Genomic DNA, 18229 nt, shown 5'->3' on the forward strand with positions numbered 1-18229 from the left:
GGGGTGATTATCACAAAACAAGGATAATGGTTATTCTGGGTTAGAGGAAAGGCGTTGAGTCCCAGGACAGGCACATGAAGGTTTCTCCACTAGCTGGAGGTCTTACATTTCTCCACTTAAATGGTAGCTCCATAAGTGTTCACTTTATAATTGTTTAAACTCTACAACATATTTTATACATCCTTTCATAGGTATATTTCATAATTTTAAAAATATTAAGGCTCCTAGAAATCTCATAGCAAAAAAACCCCAAATACTGGATTACAGCAGATAGACTAGTCTGAGAAATAACCTCTACTGGCAAATGCCAGTATATAACCAAACTATCCTCATTAAAAGATGAAGAAATGGGAAACAAAAACCAGCCTTGCAATTCACAACAAGCACTATACAACCCAAGGTACAGGGTGCATTATCCTTTAAAATCAAAGGAAGTACATACCTCTGAAAATTACTACACAAAAAATACTTCAGGAAACATCTGCTGATGTCCATTTTATGTCCTGAGATGCATACAATAAAAGTTGATCTCTGAAATGAGAAGGGAGCCCTTAGGAAGAAAATGCGCAGGTTAAAATAAAATATAGAGAGGAAGGAATTTTAGCTGAGATGTAAAGATCATAGTCTAAAGAGCAGGCAACACACACATACACACACTTAAAGACAAACTGTAGGAAATACTAAAGACAATAGAATTACAACCCATTCTGGAATTAGCAACTGGTACATTGAATTGGTATATATAGAATGGTGGTTGCCAAACCCAGTTGGCTTCAGAATTACCTGGGGAGCACTGTAAATATATTTCTTACCAAACCCCACCCTAGACCCACTGAATAAGGATCCTCCATGGTTTTTGTCTCTAAATCTGAATGTTTTTAAAAAAAAAAAAGCACCAAATGATTTTGACAACCAGGCAGGCTTAGAAAACAATGGTGTACAGAATAAATTTTAAAAGTTCATCAGGAGAGTAGAAGGAACAAAAAATAAAAGTGTGAGAGAGAAAGTAATTTGGAAGAAAGAGTACATATCTAAAGCACCAATAAATCAATGAGAGAAGTTCCTGGGTAAAAAAGTCAGGATAGGGCCAGGTGCGGTGGCTCACGCCTGTAATCCCAGCACTTTGGAAGGCCAAGGCGGGTGGATCACGAGGTCAAGAGATCGAGACCATCCTGGTCAACATGGTGAAACCCCATCTCTACTAATACAAAAAAATTAGCTGGGCGTGGTGGCGCAGGCCTGCAGTCCCAGCTACTCAGGAGGCTGAGGCAGGAGAATTGCCTGAACCCAGGAGGCGGAAGTTGCGGTGAGCCGAGATTGCGCCATTGCACTCCAGCCTGGGTAACAAGAGCGAAACTCCGTCTCAAAAAAAAAAAAAAAAGTCAGGATAATTGAAACAGAAGGAAAAACCAGCTATGATAGAAGAGAAACCTCCTTGAGTTAAAGTATATGGCCACAAGGCTGGGCACAGTGGCTCACACCTATAATCCCAGCACTTTGGAAGGCCAAGACAGGTGGATCACCTGAGGTCAGGAGTTCAAGACCAGCCTGGCCAACATGGTGAAATCCCATCTCTACTAAAAATATAAAAATTAGCCTGGTGTGGTGGTGGGCACCTGTAGTCCCAGCTACTCAGGAGGCTGAGGCAGAAGAATTGCTTGAACCTGGGATGCAAATGTTGCAGTGAGTTGAGGTTGCGCCACTGCACTCCAGCCTGGGCAATAGAGTGAGACTTCCCCTCAAAAAACAAAACAAAAATAAAGTATATGGCCATAAAGTAAACAGTGCAGTATTAAATGATACAGTATAAACAAAAATGCTTTAGCATTCCACCTCAAGAGAAACCTAACTTCTACCCAGGATCTGCTGTTTCTCTAATCCATTCACTCCCCACCCTCTTATACTGCCATTTCATGCCTTCTCCTCAGTCCTCAAATCTTCACACACCCTCTCCCTGACTCCATGTGACCTTGCTTCCTATTCCCATCAGACAGAACTTCCATGAGCATGTAGCATTGCATCTACCTACCTACCTCTATCTGTGCCCAAGTGCTTGCTCTACCATCCTATTACCACAGATGAATTATTTATGATCCTAATTAAGGCAATGCCTAGATTCCATATCCTCAAGGATATTTCTTTATCACTCCTCCATCATCAATTTTTATTTCCTACTAAAAGTCTCCCTCCCCTCAAACATGCTATTATTTCTCCCTGTCTTGGCCTATCTGGCTCTGGCCACCTATTTCTTCCTTTTACAGATGAACTCCTCAAAAAAGCTGTCTACACTTGCTGTCATCTAACTCCTCCATTCTCCTTGAACCTGTTTCTATCACGCTTCTGCTCTCCTACACCCACCAGTCTACTAGCCTCCTCTTCCCTAACGATTTCATTTCATGGCTGCTAACTCCACCATCCAATTGTCTGTCCTCCTCACTTAAACCTATCAGCACTTTTTTCACCTGGCTTCTTGGACATCACACTTTCTTGGGATTCCACTTTCCTCAATATTCACACCTTTTCAGTCTTGCCTGCTGATTTCTCCTCATCTCTCTAACTTCTCAATGTTGGAGGGCCACAGAACTCAGGCTCTAGACATGTTCTCTCCTTCACCTATACTCATGCCTGGCAATATTATCCACCTCATCACTTTAAATACCATGTGCATGTTGACAACCCTAAACTTTACATCTACCACTTAAGCTTATCCTCTCAACTCCAGATTCAGATAACCAACAGCCTACTCAACATTCCCAGTTGAACATCTAATAGGCATCTCAAATTTCAATGTTCCAAACTGTGCCACGCTTCCCTCCTTAGCTGATGGCTCCTCCCACAGACCTCCCTCAGCTCAGTCCCTCTCACAGACCCCCCACTTCAGCTGACTGTCCCTCCCGCAGAACCCCCTCCTCAGCTGATGGCCCCTCCTGCAGACCCCCCTCCTCAGCTGATGGCCCCTCCTGCAGACCCCCCTCCTCAGCTGACTGTCCCTCCTGCAGATCCCCCTCCTCAGCTGATGGCCCCTCCCACAGGATGATTTTGAAGTCATCTTTACCTTTCTCTTGCATTCATGCCCCGTTGCCTCTATCTTCAAATGTCCAGAATTTGCTTAAAACTAATCCATTGGGGTAGGGGGAAGAGTTGGGAAGAGAATGGGATAGAAAATACAGGTATAGATGAAACAAGACTGAACACGAGTTGACAACCCATGTTCGAAAGTGGGCACATGGGGATTCATTAGACTATTCCCTATTCTTTTATGTTAATATTTTTTATAATACAAAGTTATGCTGATTCTAACCATTTCTGATTACCTCTACAGTGGCAGCACTGACCCCATCACCATCATTACTGTCATAGCCTTCTAACTGAACCCCTTGCCTCTGCCCTTCTTCAGTCTATTCAAAACAGCACACAAGTGACGCTGTTAAAACAGAAGCCAGATCATGCCACACCCCAGCTCAAAACCTCATTGCAATCTATCTTACTCTCAGTAAACGCCAAAATCACTACAATGGCCTACCAGGCCCTGCACAATCTAGTCTCCCCTTGTGTCTTTGGCCCCATCTCCTGCTCTCTCTTGCTCACTCTGCTCCAGCCACATGGAACTCCTTGCCCTTCCTTGACCATCCCAAATAAGCTCTGCCCTTAGGCCTTTCTACTTAAATGCTTTTCTTCCAGATAGCCACAGATATTACTCCTCCACTTCCTTCTGGCCTTGGGATGAATGTCCTTTTATCAACAAGTCCTGCCCTGATCACCTTATTTAAATTGTCAAACATTCACTCCTTTACTTTTTCCATGGTGCATATCACCATCTAATGAGTATGTTTTACTTATTTGTCTTTCATTCCGACATAAGTTACACTGAGGCAGGAATTTTTATAAGAGTGTACCTTGCTACATCTGTAACACTGAGAACAATATGTGAGCATAGGGAATGATCACTAGTATTTGTTGAATCAAATAAAAGAAATACTCCTTCAAGGACTTAAGCTAAGATGACAGAAGTCAGACACCATATTCATGATAATAAGTTTAAAATGGTTAAAGTTATCCTATAATAATTCCTCTCATAATTCAAGCATATGCTGATTACAAGAGACAGATTTAAATCTGACAAAAATGACTATTATCCATGATATAGTGACAAACCCTGGACCTAATCTTCTATGGTAAATAACTAGAATGTTGAACAAAATACATGGAACAATTGTTTTCAGACACAGGACAACAGTTAGTCCAACAGCTAGTGTAACAACAAAAAAAGAGCTCTACAATTGTCCTAGTTTTCTGCATACAGGCAATTTCCAAACTGCAGGAGCAGGACAGGAGAATCGAAACAGTGCCTGGAGATGTTGCTGAACAGATAGAGAACCGTGTTTAAAGAGACTAAGGCAGCTGAAAATTGCAGGTTAGAATTCCGGAAGAAAAGAAGCTATGCAGGAAAAAAAAAAAGCTTCAGAAATCTGCACAGGGGTTCTCTTGAATTTTTCCTGAGTATTAGCCATGCATATACAGACTGAAATTCCACAAAGTTGTGCAAAAAATGCCTGGAGAACTATAAAAAGAAGAAAATCTTGGAGTTAACATGGAGCTAAAAGAAGTTCAAGCCAGAAGCAGATAGTTCTCAGTGATCATTCTAGATCCAACCTAGGAAAGATTAAAAACAGCACTTTAAGGGACCAAACTGATTAATCAGTAACTGCTGGCCAAAACAAAGTACAACATTCCTAACAGAAAAGTTTTTTTAAAGTCTAGATTCTAAAGAACATTATAAGTATCTAGCATTATGTAGAATTCTACATCTACTGAGATCTGAAAATAAAGACAAAATTTAAACTTTATCAGATAAACAAATCTGAAAAGAATTGTCAGCAGACCTGCACTACAAGAAATGTTACATGAAGCTTTTTCAGTAGAGGGAAAATGACACCAGATGGAAACTCAGATTTACATAAAGAAATAAAGAGTACTAGAAAGGGTACATATGGGAATAAATTAAGAAGACATTTTCTTCTCATTAAAAAATTTAAGACATTTTCTTCTCTTTAAAAAAAACATAACAAAAATAGCCATTTATTGATAGGCTTATAATTTATACAGAAGCAACATGTATGACAGTAATAGTGCAAAGGATACGAGGGAGACAGGTAAGGACTCTGTGGTAAGGGTCTTGCACTATACATAAAGTAGTGTAATTTGAAGGTAGACCATGATAAGTTAAATCTGCACACTGTAAACCTTGGAGCAAAGACTTAAAAAAAAAAAGGTACAGCTATATGTTCTGTATCTGGATTGAGGTGAAGCTTACACACTTAGGTGTGTGAGTATGTGTGGACACACACATATGTATTTGTCAAAATTTATTAACTTACACTCTTAAAATAGGTGCATTTTATTGTATGTGAATTCTACCTCAATAATGTTTGATTTTTTTGAAGTGGTCAGGCAGATTTGAAAAAGAACCCAATAAAATTTTTAAAATTTTTCAAAAAACATAAATGCTAAAGTTATAAACTTAGACATGATGTTAAACAGCAGATTAGACACGGCCAAAGAGAATATAAGTGAGCTGAAAACAAATACTGCAAAATACTGCATAGAGAAACATTGAAAATTTGAAAGGAAGTAGAGACCCAGAAGATAGAAGGAAAAGTCTTAAAAATGCCTTATCAGATTCTCAGAAAGAATAACAGGGAAGAAAGTTAGAGGATAAGTAATCACAGTGATGACAGATAATTCTGCAAAACTGACCCAAAAATCTTGAATCTACACAGAAAGCACAACATATTCCAAGTAATAAAACACTTTTAAAATTTACACAACATGTTATAATAAAATTGTACAGCTTAAAATAACAAAGGCAAAATATTTAAAAGTAGCCAGAGAGAAAAGAGAGATCACCAAACAGCAATTGGTTTTACAGCTGATTGTTCAACAGCAACAATCGAAGCCAGAAAAAATTGGAATAATATCTTCAAGGTCTTAATATAGAGTAACTATCAACCAGAACTATCTTTTTAAAATGAGAGAGAAAAAAAGAAAGAAGACATTTTTGGAAAACCAAAATCTGGTATTATGAGCCTGTGTATTTTGTGGAAAAGCAGAAAACAAAATTATGTATCTATGAGTCTTCATGGAAACTATATATAGTTTTACTCTCTGCAGCTTTTTGCATATAAATAGTTGCATGCATATAGTTTTGTGTGTGCATGTAGTTTTACATATATGCATAAAATGTATATATTACATAGGCTATAGAACATAGAATTCTGTATATGTACATAGAATTATGTTTCACATGGATATGTAGTCTAGGTATAAGTATACCTCTAAATAGCTCTACCAATAGAACGTTCTGTAATAATGAAAAATATTTTATATTTGAGCTAATACTATTGCCACTAGCCACATGTGGCTATTGAGCCCTTGAAATGTGAGCTAAATTTTTAGTCTTATTTAATTTTAATTCATTTATACTTAAATAGTTTCATGTGGCTGGTGACTACCATGTAAGAAAGCCCAGCTATAGACTGATGGTGAGAAATGGAAGCAAATCCACTGAAATTGCATAGTGATTGTCTCCAACTGGTAGAATTTTGCTTTATATCTGTATTTATGCAATCCTTTTATAACATGAAAAAACTTATTTAAAATGATGCATTGTATTTCTAATACTTAATTTGTAATTAGTAATTTTACAAGAAAATTTTAGAATTAAACTTTAATATTTAAAGTGCAGAAACTGATTAGCACTTAATTCTTGTAGTGTTTATCTCTGGATATTTTTATCCCAACAGATAGTCTTGCAATGGAAACTTTTTTAAATTCTTTTTTCTTTTCTTGGTAGAGAAGAGTATTGCCCTGTTGCCCAGGCTATTCTCAAACTCCTGGCTTCAAGCCATCCTCCTGCCTCAGCCTCCCAAGGCATGAGCCACTATAACCAGCCAGAAACATCATTTTAATTTAAGTAAAACAGCTTAGAGTTTTCACGTTACAATAAAATCAGAAGTTTCTTTACAATAATATTTCTTTTGTATTGTAATGGATCTAAATAGGATTATTTGCAAAAATGCAAGAGAAGATAGTCTGTCTCAGAGACATAATGGATTTATACTCTGAAAATATAAAAATAAGTTAAAATGTTGAAACTCATTCATTCACAAATTGTATAACATAATTTAAAAAAGAAAGATCTTTGGGTTTGTGGTTGCATACAATTTAACAAATATTTTAATAAAGTAGAAAATAAAATTAGTTTAACTGTTGAGATGAAAAGATTTAATATTAGATTTTTAGGAAACTGGGAGGATACGCTATAAATTCTTCCAATTTGCCTATGACCTCCTTACCATCCCTCTCCCATACCAATTTGCTCAATTTAGCAAGAGTAAGAATTATCTTAATGGGTCCCATTAGTGCCTACAATATGCAGTCTGCATAATACATTTGAGGCATCAGCATTCTGGTATTTAGGCTGTAGCTTAACTCTGATTTTAAAAAGAATGCCAATGTTCCATTCATTGTTTCACCCATTGTTTGAAAACAGAGTGGGGGGAAAAAATGAGCTATTTTCAAATGTCAGCAAACCTGGGTAACTGTAAATGTTTAGAGCTGTCAATCTACGGCACATCACAGGGGTTTAATTCAGCAGTACGTGTATAAGCAAGTATCACTGCCTGCCAGCCATGAGTTCAGACTGCTAATACAGGTTTCATTTCTACTTTGCACATCCTTTAGTACTAAAAATTTCACTACATTTAAAAAATTAACCATAGGCAAGGACAAAGGCTATGGGTATGTTAAAGGCTCTCTTCATTCAATTACATTTGAAAATATCACTTTGAGATATTACAAAACAGATCATTTTCATGATAATCATGTTTTTCCAAACCATAATGTGCATTGTTTTTTAAGTGTAAGACTTAAATGCTAGCTGTCCTTAAGTAGCCCACAATTTGACTGGGACACAAGATAGTCACAAACACACATCTAGAGCAAAATTCTAAGGTAATAAACAAATGATGCTATGGTACTATACTCTGTGTGGTGTAAATCCTGAAATTAAGGGTCAAAGTTGTGTGCTGCCTTGACATCTGGTGTAACTGGGAGGGCCTCAAGTGGTTTTCTTGAAGTTCCCTTTCCCCCACCTCTGTTCCCATGAAAAAGTTCCCTAGCCAGAAAACCCTCCCTGCTTATCACTAAATTCAGTTCCTTACCCGCTTGCAAAATTATTCAAAGAAGCCAATCACATTCTTGGGCAGAAACTGGGGGTCATCCCATCCTCTTGATACCTCACAGCCTGCTTCCCACAGCCTCTGGTTGCTCATTCTGTTTTCAAGTGCAATCCCCATGTGACCCTGGGTGGCATAGTGTCCTCGTCCCCTTGTCTATCAATATGTGTGACTAATAAACTGCTGCCGAGCATATCTGCTCAGTGTCAGGTGTCATGAGTTCAGCCATTCTCCTAATGTTAGGGCAGGAATCTCTCCCTCATCAACAGGGTGACTAGGAGGTGATTAAAACATGGTATACCTCACAATACTATAAGAGGTATAGTTTTAGAAAAAGATCCTTGTAATGGCTGTCTGAAAAGGTTTTGAAAAAGAGGTTGGTCTGGATGGAGATTAGTATTAGGATCTTACTTCTGGGATTCTCTGCTGAAGGAGCATATAGACAAAAAATGACGACACAACAGTCGACAAAACACTGATTTACTAGCTAGACAAAGATCCATTGCAATAATAAAAACTTGAGTAAAAACTAGATTATCAAAATTGATTTAGGGTAGGAGGGTAAAGTGAACTCTCTTATTTCTTATGCTCTTTGCCTTGAAGTCTATACCCAATCTCCAAATAGTTGAGTGATTACGGATAACTGGTCCACCAGCTCCCCCAAGGTACAGGTAGGACAGAGAGAGTTGACATGAGGAAGCCAGCTAAGACAGGCCTGCCTGCTTCATCCAATCCCTGGACACAGGAAGTAAGAAAGGACAAAGTTGTGTACCATCCCTGAGCACTGACCTTTAATACTATGAAAGTGGTCCCAATCAAATTCTGCTTCTAACAATCTGATTAGCAAGTTCGTTCTCCAGTGGAATGAAAGTGGGTGAAGAGAGGGATGCCAGAAATGAGGTGACAGTTTCCTTCTAATCCAGGAGCGAATACAAAAGTAAGTCCATTCCCCACAAATAGGATGGAATATATTCCAGAAAAGTTAATTAGATCAACAAACAGAGTAAAGCAGAGATGAGGATTGTTTGCAGAAAACCAGAGTACAGTTTAGAGAAAGGAATCCATATTGTGGAGGTGTGAAACCAATGGGGCCAGTGTTAAGACATTTGTATTTTTTTGAGTGTATGAAGTCCAAAGCCAGAAAAGAGCTAAAAAGCCACCCAAGAAAAAACATAAAGTCTCATCAAAAAGATGAAATCTTTTTTGCCTATCACCAAGGTCTCAGGATACTCTTGGTGAGTCCAGTCTCTGGCACTCACAACTTCCAGTGAACAATTCCAGAAGCAGGGGGATACTAGTGGGCTGGAGAGGAAGAGAGTGGTCTGTATAAAACTTAATGAGGTCCTTTTTTCATTCATTCAGGAAATATCCACCGAGAATTCTCCAGGTGCCAGGTACTATGTGTGGGACTAGGCACAACAGAGAGAAGTAAAGAATCTCAACTTTTAAAACATTTACATTCTGATGAAAATGCTGATGGATAACAAGTAAATAAGCACTTGCTGTGTGCTAGAAAATACTATGGACCATCTTATTTTTGTCCTCATGGAAACTCTATGAGGAAGGCAGGTCCTATAATTATTAATTTTTATAGATAAGGAGATGTCAGAAAGATCAAACTTGCTCAAGGTCATGCAGTGAAGACGTGGCTCCGACTCCACAGCCCGGCTTGTAACTGTTACGCTATAGTCCCTCAAATGCTGAATGAAAAGCAAAGAGAATATTAAAAATAGGAAGTAAAATTCAGTTCTATCTATATTCAGTTCAGAAAAAAGGCTATAAGAATCTAAGTTTAAAAATGTTCATAGAGAAGACAAAAATAAAAAGTTTAAAGAGTAGTAGCCATAAGAAGTAACATAAGCCTCACATTACTATATATGAATAGAAAGTGATAGAACATAATAAGCTTGGAATATAACCCCATGAAATACGCCCAAGACAAAATTAAATAACTTAAGTTTCTACTACTTCAGTAACTTCGAGCATTCATTAAGAAAATAATATACTTAGAATCATTATATTTTACACTAGAGAGGTTTTCTGCTCTCATCCAAATTAATCAAACCATAATCAAGTTAAAGCAAAAGTCTAAAATTAGTTATTTGGGCCTATCTTCTACATTATAGAGGCTCATATTTAGAGAGAGATATGAGTTTGGAATAGATGATCTCATGAGCGGGCTTCTCAGCCTAATATTCTTACAGAGATGAAATCTGATTTAAAACAAGGATTAATAGCAGGCTCAGCAAACAAACGGAACCTAAACTATAAACAAAAGAGGAAAGGCAGGCAACAGTTCTGCAGGGGAGGCCGTTACCATAGTTTACACACCGGAAATTGTTTCCTCCTGTGAAACTAATCCCAAGAGGGTGAGGTTAGGACACTTACGTAGCCAACTATTGGATTTCACAGTCATGATGTCTCCCACTTGTTAAGCAAGACAAAGTTCTTTCATATGTAACTACTGCTTCAAGCTTGCTATGTAGGTAAATGGTAGCATCCCAGTCTACAGATAAAGACAGAGGCTCAGAGAGGTCAGACTTCCTGTCTCAGGGATGATAAACAAAAAAGCCAGCCCCAAATCTGGATTTCCAACAGGGGAATCTCCTGTCCTTGTTCACTGTGGTGGCTTAGACAACAGTGGCTTGCAAGGCTTAGACCTTTGGCAACAATGCCCCCCACCCCCACCTCGGGCTTCCCTGCAGTCCCCATAAGGTTGACTAGCCATGATGTACGCGAAGCAAGGTCTGTGATGCTTTCCCTATCTATTCTCTACATGGCAAAAAAAATTGTAGAAATGCTGCATTTCTTTCTAATGCTTCTTTATTTCTCTTATAATATAGAAAAGGTTTTCTAAGATTTCTTTTCCTGAATCTTACAACTCATTATTAAAGTCTTAGAGGTTGGCAGAGAAAGCAAGAAAAAGGGATGTTCACATCAGCTAAATAGTTTGCGCCCAGCCTTGCTGTAAGAGGATAAAAAATACGGCTAAGTTTCCAACTCTTGAAAAGCTTATAAATGCTGCAGTAATTATAACTTAAACTACATCATGCATTTATAATTAAATAAGGGGGAAAGGATAGGTTAGAATAATAGTTTAAAAGAAATGACTTGCTAAAGCTTTATTTGCCACACCATTTTGAAAAGAATGAAATGAGTCTAGGAGATACTTGAGGTAAACTAAACTAATGCTCATTCATTAGTGTTGTACTTCTCTTTTTAAAAGTTATAATTGAAAAATAATTGCCCATATTCATGGGGTACATAGTGATGTCTCAATACATGTAATATATAGTTTACACTTTTCTACTTAAAACCTCAACTGTGATTTCTTTTTAGGCATATTCTTTTAGGTCAAAATCCTCATTGTCCTTTAAACGGAATTTTATCTCCTAACTCTTCACTTTTTCTACAGAAGGAAAGAATTTTTAAATGTATCATAATGTCTACCCATCCATATCAGCATTACTACCTTTGTTCGGTTCAGAGTCATAGTCTCAAAATTGTGGCTACATATAAAGTCATGAGTCAGAGTCATGGTGATTTGTGATCACGTGCTTATTCTTGGCTTGTTATTGTTTCTGTTTTACAAACCATGCAACCTAAGCTGCTGCATGTGTGTCAGAACGCATTGTGTATGACATTTTACAAGCAGATGGAGCACAATCACACTTCCCAACAACCCCATCACTGAATGACTATCATATTCTCCTCCCCTATTACAACCTTCCTATCTCAAAGCCTTCCACTCAGCATCCATGGACTCCTATAATATGGGCTAAATTTACTTTTTCTAGTTATTTTTACCCAATTTCATTCCATAGAGCTCCTATCCTTTTCTAGTCTACCTTAGAAAGACTCTATTTAGAATTTTATGTTAAATTTTTGTCATGGTTTACAGCAAGAGGTAGAAAAACTAGATATGGAGGCAATGAGGTATAAATATAGAGAGAGACTGATCTAAAAACAAATCCTGCTGTTTTGCTTTCTAGCTACCCTTAGACAAGGGGCAAGGGTAGGAGAAATAATAATTATTGGGTGCCTATTTTGCACCATGGGCCTTACATACATATAATCCTACAAAATAACTTTTTATATCCCTACTCCATTAGGGTTTCTTTTAATTTATTTTTTAAAGATTAACAAGAGAAACACTGAATATCTAAAGCTCAAATAATTTAGGTAACTTGCCTAGAGTCATAGAGCTAGAATTTAAATTCAGGTTTAACCCCAAAGTTCAATAAATGTTAGTTATCCTTCCGCAGGAAAAGGACAGAGAATGACAATTTGTATTATCAAAGGAATCAAAAATAGATTTTATGGGCAGAAGTTTAAGAACTTAAGTTTTCTTTTAGCTTAAAAGGAAGTTCCACCTGCCATTTTAAAATGAGATTCTCTAAGTATTTTGAACAGTTATTATCTATTTCCACAAAAAACACTAAAAATTAAAAGTAGTACATATTTTGTAGGATATAAAGAAGGATTTTCTGCATCTGCCTTATTCACAGGACCTATTATTTGTAAGATAATTTTTTTTTTTTTTTTTTTGAGACAGAATCTCACTCTGTCGCCTGGGCTGGAGTGCAGTGGCACAATCGTGGCTCACTGCAACCTCCACCTCCTGGGTTCAAGCAATTCTCCTGCCTTAACCTCCCAAGTAGCTGGGATATACAGGCATCCGCCACTATACCCAGCTGAATTTTTAGTAGAGATGGGATTTCACCATGTTGGCCAGGCTGGTCTCAAACTCCTGACCTTATGATTTGCCCGCCTCGGCCTGGGATTACAGGTGTGAGCCACCGCGCCCGGCCCATTTGTAAGACAATTTTCTAGGTGCCAGGAATTTTAAAGAATAAATGAAAATCTCATGTTCCAATGACAATAGGCCAGAATACAGAAGGTACTCAATATATACTGGCTTGGCTATATGTTCGATAATATGATACAGTGATGACCTACAAGGAAAATGATCACATCTCTGGACTTCTTCAAACAGAACAAGGAAAATCTCTTTTAAGAGAAGCTAGGAGACATAGAAAACCTTCAAAACTAAAGAGCTTAGACTAATAATATGGCTTGACTCTGTGTCCCCACTAAAATCTCAATCTTGAATTGAAATTCCCATGTGTTGGGTGAGGACCCTGGTGGGAGGTGATTGGATCATGGGGGCAATTTCCCCAATGATATTCTCATGATAGTGAGTGAATTCGCATTAGATTGAATGGTTTAAAACTGTGGCACTTCCCCTCTACCTTATCCTGATGCCATGTAAGACGTGCCTTGCTTCCCCTTTGCCTTCCACCACGATTTTATTTTTTCTGAGGCCTCCCCAGCAATGCAGAACTGTGAGACAATTAAATCATTTTTCTTTGTGAATTACCCAGTCTCAGGTAGTTCTTGATAGCAGTGTGAAAACAAACTAATACAGAAAATTGATACCAAGAGAAGTGGGGCATTGCTATAAAGATACCTGAAAATGTGGAAGTGACTTTGGAACTGGGTAAAGGGTGCAGATTGGAAGAGTTTGGAGGACTCCGAAGAACACAGGAAAATGTGGGAGTTTGGAACTTCCTAGAGACTTGTCAAACGGTTTTAATCAAAACGCTAATAGTAAAATGAACAATGATGTCCAGGCTGAGGTGTTCTCAGATGGAGATGAGGGAAGAACTTATTGGGACCTGGAGAAAAGGTCACCCTTCCTGTGTTTAAGCAAAGAGACTGGCTGCATTTTTCCTCTGTCTTAGAGATCTGTGGAACTTTGAACTTGAGAGAGATTATTTATGATACCTGGAAAGAAATTTCTAAGTAGCAAAGCATTCAACACATGACCTGGCTTTTTCTGAAGTGTACAGTCATATGAGTTCACGAAAAGATGGTCTGAAATTGGAACTTACATTAAAAAGGGAAGCAGGGTGTAAAAGTTTGGAAAATTTGCAGCCTGACCATGTGGTAGAAAACAAAATCCCATTTTCTGAGGAGGAATTCAAACCCAAGCCAGCTACAGAAATTTGCATAAATAATGAGGAGCCCAATGTTAAGACAATGGGGAAAATGTCTCCAGGGCCTTTCAGAGATCTTCATGGCAGCTCCTCCCACAACAGGCCTAGAGGCCTAAAAGGGAAAAATGGTTTCATGGGCCAGGCCCAGGGCCCAGCTGCTCTGTGTAGCTTTGGGACATGGCACCCTGCATTCCAGCAGCTCCAGCTACAGCCGTGGCTGAAAGGGGCCAAAGTACAGCTCACGTTACTGCTTTGGAGGGCACAAGCCCCAAGCCTTGGCACCTTCTATGTGGTGTCAGGCTTGTGGGTACACAGAAGACAAGAGTTGAAATTTGAGAGCCTCTGCCTAGATTTAAGAGTATGTATGGAAATGCCTGAATGTCCAGGCAAAAGTCTGCTGCAGAGGAGGAAACCTCATGGAGAACCTCTCCTAGGGCAATGCAGAGGGGAAATGTGGGGTTGGAACTCCCACATAAAGTCCTCCACTGAGGCACTGCCTAGTAGAGCTGTGAGAAGAGGGCCACCATCCTCCAAAACCCAGAATGGTAGATCCACTGACAGCTTGTACTGTGCACTTGGAAAAGCCACAGGCACCTGGAAAAGCCAGCCCATAAAAGCAGCTGCGGGGGTTGGACTCTGCAGAGCCACAGGGGCAGAGCTGCCCAAGGCCTTGGGAACCCAGCTCTTAGGTCAGCTTGTCCTGGATGTGAGACATGGTCTCAAAGGAGATCATTTTGGACCTTTAAGATTTAATGAGTGCCCTGTTAGGCTTCAGACGGGCATGGGGCCTGAAGCACCTTTGTTCTGGCTAATTTCTCCCTTCTACAATGGGAACATTTACCCAGTGCCCATGCCCCCAAAGAATCTAGGAAGCACTTAACTTGCTTTTGATTTTACAGGCTCATAGGCAGAAGGGCCTTGTCTCAGATGAGACTTTGGACTTGTACTTTTGAGTTAATGCTGGAATAAGTTAAGACTTTGAGAAACTGTTGAGAAGGCATGATTGGTTTTGAAATGTGAGAAGGACATGAGATTTGGGAGGGGCCAGGGTGGAATGATATGGTTTGGCTGCGTGTCCTCACCCAAATCTCATGTCAAATTGTAATCCTCATGTGTCAGGCAAGGGACGCGGTGGGAGATGATTGGATCATGGGGTGGTGTCCTTTCATGATGTTCTCATGACAGTGAGTTCTCATGACATCTGATGGTTTAAAAGTGTGGCACATCCCCCCTTGCTCTCTCTCTCACCACCATGTAAGATGCGCCTTGCTTCCCCTTCACCTTCTGCAATGATTGTAACTTTTTTGAGGCCACCCCTGCCATGTGGAACTGTGAGTCAATTAAATCACTTCTTTATAAATTATCCAGTCACAAGTAGTTCTTTATAGCACTGTGAAAATGGACTAACACAACCAGTAATTCCTAATCTTTTGAGAATATCTCCCCAGCCATGTTTCATTTTGCAATGTTCCTTCTTCAAGAAGCTAAATATCCACAGCCATTCATTTAACCAATCTTCACCCCATGACCACTCTATTTAAAATACCACTGCATTATGGAAATGGCCCTTCACTGTTTTCTCCACCCAAGATAGGCTTTTTCATTCATCCTTTGGTCATGCAACATCTATATAGGCAATTATATTTGGGATTATTTAAAAATTAACCTTAAATCATGAAATCATAGAGGTGGCCAGATCAATTAAATATAAGCCCTCCAAATTCATAAAATACAAATTTCTTCATTCAATCAGGTAAATTTGCAAACCAGTGATTTCTGATAATTTTATAGTAACCCAGCCTGTTTTAATTCTTTCAAGACATCTCATGGAATTAAAGATTTTAATTTATACATCCATATGAATGTAAACATACCCATGCATAAATCCAGGATCACTTATATCAGAAGTGATCTACGTGATTTCTACTAGAGATTTTTACTCTTTAGGAAATGTAACAATTTATACTTACTTGTTTAGTAATATGTCTCTCTTAAAAGCATGCTATAAATCAATTAGCTTTGAACCTAGACCAGAGGAAAACTCAGGGTCCCTTTCATTTCTGTGATTTATTTGAATCTAACCATATTCAAAGATAGGCAAACCTAACACTAACATTTTTCATTCCCATTATCCTTAAATTCATATCTATTCTGGTTTGATAAAATGTTTACAGTATAAGGTAATAAAACAAAGACAACATAATGCATGCACTTAATGAATCTTCTACCCTACTAGGGTATAAAAATAGGAACAGCTAACTCTTAATGAGTGCTATGTGCCAGGATAAGTTCTCTGGACGTATTTTCTCATTTAATCCTTACAACACATGTATATGAAGCAAATAAATTATCTTTTAACAACAGAACTAGGACTAGCTTTTGTTTATGCCATATTTTCAAAATTCTCACCTGTATCACACACATATCACTGCAAAAGTAAGTGAGAGAAAGCTGGATCTCCCTGAGCCTCAGCTTTCCTATCAGGTTATACAACTGTGCCATTCTTTATTTCTGGAATTTTCCTGTGGTTCCAAAAAATGTTATAGATGTAGAAAACTTACAACATTTTGGATGTGCAATTTCCATCTTATTGTGTTCCCTCACATATGGCGTTCTTGCTCAAAGAGCATCAGTATTTTTAACTTGCACAATATTAGTAACTGCTTTGAATTATTCTTCATTGACAAGCATCCAAATATCTTCCACAAATTAGAAAATTACATGTATTATTTAGGCCAGTGTGTTCACTGATTTTTCAGACAAGTTTTCCAGTAGAATCACTGTATTTTACATTTGGAAGAGATCATAAAGACAACTTAATATAAAGTTATCTCTGTTTACAAGTGAAAATCTACAACACAGAGAGGTTTAAGTGTCTCTCCTATGTCAATGTTTAGTTAGTAGTAAAAACCACTAATCGCAGCCCAGCTGTTTTCTGCATGTTAATTATTATAAAATCCATATTTTTATACATCACTCTGCAGAAGATGCATCAGGAATAACTGGCATATTATTATAGTACTATATTATCATCAGTATTACAATGTAACGCTTGCGTCTATCAATTATATAATGCTTTCGTATATCACTGCTGTTTTGTTCACAGTTTTTTTTTTTTTTACTATATGTCTTATGTCCCTAACTAGATTGTGACTTCCTTGTGGTAGGCACAATTTCTTTTTTAAATGTTTCTCATAGCTTTTGGTAAGTCTTAGACATATGCAAACTGTTTAACAGAGATTGACATAAACATAATTAAAACTAATACCATATTGCTCAAAATACAGGCAAATGACTCTAATACTCTATGGATGCAGGTGAATTTGTTGGTCTGAAAGGAGAAAGTTGAGAAAATGCCCTCATTTCTTATCAAGCCCTGAGATTGTTCTCGAGGGTAAGTGGTTTTAGGCCTTGAAGAGATTGGTGAAGGAAACAGAAATTAGAGGGAATGATGAGGGAGTTGACTAACCCTCAAGGACACGTGGCAGCATAATGCAGATCAAATTGATCAATACAAACAATAATGACAAAGCACTAAGCATCCGGCACTGCTGTCAGTACTCTGCCTATATTAAATCAGCTACCCCTCACAACAACCCTAGGTATTTTTCCCATTTTGTGGATGAAAAAAGTTGAGGCTCAGAGAGGTTAGGTCATTTGCCCAAGTGAACTGGCTAGTAAGTGGTAGAGCCAGGTTTCAAACACTGACTGCTCAGGGACTATGCTCGTATTCACAGTGTGATGGTTAGGACAGGACCAGATAAGCAGGTGGTATACAACGCCTAACAAATGCCTGCTCCCATAGTGGAAGCTCAATTGATATTAGTTCCCCCTGCTTTCTGGTTTTCAACCCACTGGCCCCATATTTATTTACTCAACCACTCCTTACTCACCAAACACACACACACAGTGACACACTCACACACACTCCAGTCTTTTTTTTTTTTTTTGAGACGAAGTCTCTCTCTTTCGCCCAGGCTAGAGTGCAGTGGC

This window comes from Aotus nancymaae, unplaced genomic scaffold, assembly GCF_030222135.1.
Source record: "Aotus nancymaae isolate 86718 unplaced genomic scaffold, 86718_ANA_hifiasm-v0.15.2.pri h1tg000057l, whole genome shotgun sequence".
NCBI classification, from domain to species: domain Eukaryota; kingdom Metazoa; phylum Chordata; class Mammalia; order Primates; family Aotidae; genus Aotus; species Aotus nancymaae.